Genomic DNA, 5613 nt, shown 5'->3' with positions numbered 1-5613 from the left:
TTAGGGCTGTTGCACATAGGGTCGCTATGAGTCGCAAATGACTCGAAGGCACATAACAACAACAACTGTTCTCAATGGGAAGATAATATTTATTTTATTTTTGGATATAGCTTCTCACAGTATACTCAATGACACAAATAAAATAGGTGCTTTCCAAGAAGAATCCAGATTATTTGATTGACTTAATTTTGGGGCCTCGTGGTAAGAATTTGTGCTGTAGTTCCAAAGATTATGTATATAGCTCCTACCTTGTTTCTCTTTTCCCCAAAGATCTCTCTCTCTCTCTCTCTCTCTCCCTAAGCCTGCAAAAGGTTCAGCTATGGGTTCAGTCTGACTTTATGGTACTCAACAACAATAACAACACACATACACATATCTATGTATGTATATACGCACACACTAAACACTCTTGGCACCAGGCATCAGGAAATAAAAAGTCAAATTGCATTGGGAGAATCTGCTGTCAGGGATCTCTCTCGAGTACTAAAGAACAAATATGTCGTATATATGTATGTATATACATATGGCACATAACAATAACCTATACAACTGCAACTCATAGTGACCCTATGACCAATAGCTCTGAAGCCTGTCCTGTCCTGAGCCAATCTCACTGTCTCCAAAACGCCTCACCCCATTGCCACCATCATTGTGTTAATCTATCTCAACTAAGGTCTTCCTCTCCTGTACCTGCATTCCACCTTTTCAAGTATGATGTCCTTCTATAAGGATTGATCACTCCTGGCAACATGCTTAAAGTATATAAGACAGAGTTATGCAATACTTGCCTCTAAAGGAGCATCCTGGTTTCACCCTCTGCAGGACAAACCTGTTTGGTCTCTTGGAAGTCCACATTATGTTCAATATTCTTCTCCATCACTGCAACAAAAGGGCATAGATTATTCTTTTGTTATTCTTAGTCTCTGTCCAGCTCTCAGATACATAGCAAGTAACTGAGAAGATCATGACCTAGATCAGGTACACCTTATTCTCTAGACTGACATTGTTGCTCCTTAGGACTCTAGAGGTGTCCATGGCAGCAGACTTTTCTAAGGAAACTTCTCTTTTTATTTCCTCAATGCTGGTGCTAAGAGAGTTGATTGTGGACCCAAGCAAGCTGAAATTGTTAACAACTTCAGTTTCTTCTCCATCAGCTGTGATACTGTTGATTGGTCCAATGGTGAGAATCTTTATTTTTCCCCTTGATGTATGTTGAGATGCAATCCGTACTGAAGACTTCAGTCCTTGAGCTTCTGCAGCAAATGCTTCAAGTCTTTTTCAGTTGTGGTCAGCAAGGTTGTGTCATCTGCATAACATGGGTTTTTGATGTGTCTTCTTGCAATCCTGATGCCACATTTTACTTTATAGAATCCAGCCCCCTAAAAGATCAGTTGTGTATATATATTGAAAAGCTATGGAGAAAGGTCACATTCATGATGCACTCCTTTCTTGATTTTGAACCATACAGCGTTTCTTTGCTCTGCTCTTATGACTGCTCATTTAGTCCCACAACATGCTATTTTCTTACCAGTTTCTTCAAATGCTTTGGAAACCAGTTATTTACATTCATAGCTTTAATGTTTAAACTAGTACAAGGAAGAACACGCAGCCCTTTCTCCAGTGCCACTTTCTCAAAGCCTACATGTGCAAAATTTGGCAGTAAAAAATGTTCACACACCCTGTGCTTCTTATTAAACCATACAAGACAAAGTCCTCTTCAATTTCCTTTAATCATCCATCTGAAGGCACAGACAACAAGTAATTTCCTTAGACAATAGAGCACAGTAAAACATCTCTTTTCAGAGGTGAACACTTGTTCTTAAGGATTACAATTTGATTATAATCCCCAGGAGCCAGAGGAAGCAATCAAAGCAGGAAGCAGATACAAGACCTTTAAACTGGCAAGCCATGAGCAGTATCACATTTGGATCAGCTTATCTTGGGATATAGAACAAAATATTTTATGAAATGTACAATTTCAGTGGCAACCAGAGACACTTGTATCATGAATGGAAGTCTCCCTGGTAAGGCAGAGTATTCAAAGGCCAGGAAATGACTTAGGATAAAAAGAGAGATAAAAGCTCTTAGCAGTAAAACCTCAAAGTGCAAGTTGCAAATCTGAGCATTGATACCAATCTTCTGCTACAAAACAACAGATTTCTTTTTATATATGGCCATGCTAGCACCTATTAGTCTGCAAATAAAGTGTGTAAAACCCTTGTAAAAGTTTGCCAATTACTATGCAAGTAAGGTACCTATACCTACTGAAGGGATTGGTCAGTTTGTGGTCTCAGTGGGAGATGTTGGCTTATAAAATAGCCAATCTCACAAGACTGAAGGAGTCTTCACTACCATCAGGAGATGACAATAGCAGACACTATGTTTTGGAGCTGGAGTCCCTACACCAAGATTCTTCTAAACACAGGAGGAGAGAGAGCTGTAAACCTGGAGTTGGCATTGAAAAGGCATGAGAAGGTGCAGAGGCAACAAGCAAAACAGATATGGCTTTCTGGCCCACAGACAAGAGAGTTTTGCATGTTGGGCTTGCCAAGTCATGGAACAGAAGGGCTGAGCATATCTGACAGGAGGCTTCTTAGCAGAGTGAGGTGTCTCTCAGCACTTGAGGGTAGAGTTAAAAAAACTGCAAGACTTGCTCAAGTGAGGCCAGCAGCCACGCTCAGGTCTAAACCAAATATGGCAGCAAAGATCAAGAGTGAAATTTACCTATAGACATAGGTAAGAAAGAAGCCAATCTCGGGTTGGAAATTGTGCTTTTAGATGACCTGTATCCTGTCAGTTTCAAGGTACTGCTGAATCTGATTTTGTGGCCTCTTACCTCCCTAGAGCACCTTATAATTATGAGTATGGCCTGTGAGCTCAGTGTGGCAAATGCAAGAAATTACTGAATCCATCAGAGACAGGGTGGTTGGTGTCAGAACTGGTAAGAATGTTGGAGAACATATGTGATCTCCACCTCTTGAATATCAAAGGTCTTGATTCTCAGCTCTCTCCTTTTCATGAAATTAGACAGCTTTGAATTCTTGGGTTGGGTGTTGATACTTGTGCACATTCCATTCTTATTTATCAGCAAATATAACACTTAAAATTTTTTTATTAATTCTGTAGGACATATGTTTAAGGCCCTCTATGAAGAGGATTGATTCAGTGACTAGGGTAATCAGGATGGGTGTGTGAGAGACAATATGATTGACACAGGACAGAGCAGAGTTTAGTGCTATTGTACATAGGGTCGCTATGAGTCGCAAGCTACTTGATACCACATGACAACAACAGGACATATTTTAACATTTCCCACTATGTTTGATTTACATACAGAAAAGAGCACCAGAAGAAGTTTCAGAAAATCTTGGTTCTAAACCAAGTCTGTTGAATATTTCACTCTGATATCCACTGGGTATTCCTCTCTCACTGGATCTATATACAATTGCCTCAGTTTCCATCTTCTACATGCTGGTACGTTAGCCATATAGTCAACTGCATAAAGGTAACCTTATATATAACTGAAAAATGTTACCTGATACTATGTCATCTTCGTAATCATGCATATGTTTGAGTACCTTCCTGAAGGTCTTGTCTTCTACCACTATGTTATTGCTATTGTTGTCTTCTGTTGAGTTAGAACTGACCCATGCTATGCTGACCTGACCCTGCAGTGGGTTTTCACAGGCAGTAATCACATGTGAGGAGAGTGCCCATCCTTCTCCCATGGAGCAGCAGGTGGATTTGCACCATGTATCTTTGGGTTTGTAGCATAGATTCTTCTCACTAGGCCACCAGAGGTCCTTTTTACTACTATACTAGATAATATTTTATTCAACCCATAAGATTTCCACTAGTTAATTTTCAGAAGTATATTCTAAGAGCTTTCTTCCTGGTTCATCTTATTCTGGAAGCTCCACTAAAACCAGTTTACTGTGAATTACTCTTGTTAGAATTTTAAATACGGAGGACATGGTTTTCTGAAACATAGCAACAAGTAAGCTGTAACAATGCTAAATTGACAGACAGGTGGCTGCCATGTGTTGTAGAAATCCATCATCTCTAAATTCTCTATGATTTTTTGGGTCAAGGTAAATATTCTAATAGTAACTTTTTCCTATACTCTTCTTTGTTCATGTGTGAGGATTTACATCTTGATTTTTCAACCCAAGAAATAAAACTGTATGTCATCTTTAATACACACTCAAAACACCTACTCTCATCAAGCACGTTTTGTGTAAGAAAAGCACCTTGCAACTCTCAACAAATAAAGTAAAAATCACACTCTAGAGTTTGCTGTTTTGTAATCTATCTGATAGGTGTTTAATGAGCACAATCAAGTGCTCTGGGATTTCCATTTTTCTTCATATTAGCCATAACTTATTATGATCCACAGTCAAATGCCTTTGCAAAATCAATAAACCATAAATGGACATTCTTCTGGTATTATTTACTTTCGGCCAGGATCCATCTAACATCAGCAATGACATCTCTGGTGTCATGGTCTCTTTTAAATCCTACTTAAACTTCTGGAAGTTCCTTATATATGTACTGTTCTAGATGGTTTTGAATGATCTTCAGCAGTATTTTGCTTGCATGTGATACTAATAATATTGTTCATTACTTTCCACATTCTGTTGGATCACCTTTATAGGGAATGGGGACAAATATGGACCTTTGCTAGTTCATTGGCCAGGCATTTGCCCTCCAAATTTCCTAGTATAAGGTAGTGAACGCATCCAGGGCTGTTTCTGCTAATTGAAATGAGTCAATTGGTATCTCGTCGATGCCTAGAGTCTTATTTTTTTTTCCCAGTGTCTTCAATGCAGCTTCCATTTCCTCCTTCATTACCATTGGTTCCTGCTCATGTGATACTTTTAGAAATTGTTTAGTGTCCGTCAGTTCTTTTTGGTCCAGTGATTCTGTGTATTCCCTCTATCTTTTTTGATGCTTTCTGGGTCATTCAATATATTGCCCATAGAATCTTTCAATATTGCAATTAGAGGCTTAAATTTGCCTTTCAGTTCTCTTAGCTTGAGAAATTCAGAGTGAGTTCTTCCCTTTTCATTTTGCAATTCCGGTTCTCTGCACATTCCATTATAATACTTTGCTTTGTCTTCTCAAGTTGCCTTTTGAAACCATCTGTTCAGCTCTTTTACTTTGGCATATTGTCCCTTTACTTTTACTTCTCTGTGCTCTAGTGCTGTTTGTAGAGTCTCTTTTGATATCCATTTTGATTTTTTCTTTTTCCTCTGTCTTTGTAACAATCTTTACTTTCTTTATGGATGATATCCTTAATATCATCCCCCCAACATATCTAGTCTTTGATCACTGGTGTTCAATGTTTCAAACCTATTCCTAAAATGATTTTGAAGTTCAGATGGAATAGATCCAACATCATATTTTGGTTCTCATGGACTTATTTTAATTTTCTTCAGCCTCAGTTTGAACTTTCACATGAATAATTGATGGTCTGACTGACAGTCCCTGATCTACTATTGACTACAGATGTTGAGCTTCTCCAATTTTTCTTCCACAGATGTAGTCAATCTGATTCTTATGCAGTCCATCTTTTGAGGTCTATGTGTAAAGTCACTATTTGTATCTTTTTTT

The sequence above is a fragment of the Elephantulus edwardii genome, unplaced genomic scaffold, assembly GCF_000299155.1.
Source record: "Elephantulus edwardii isolate Elephantulus edwardi_28Jun2011 unplaced genomic scaffold, EleEdw1.0 scaffold00366, whole genome shotgun sequence".
NCBI classification, from domain to species: Eukaryota; Metazoa; Chordata; class Mammalia; order Macroscelidea; family Macroscelididae; genus Elephantulus; species Elephantulus edwardii.
The sequence above is the reverse complement of the archived record's forward strand: the minus strand, read 5'-3'. Positions refer to the sequence as shown.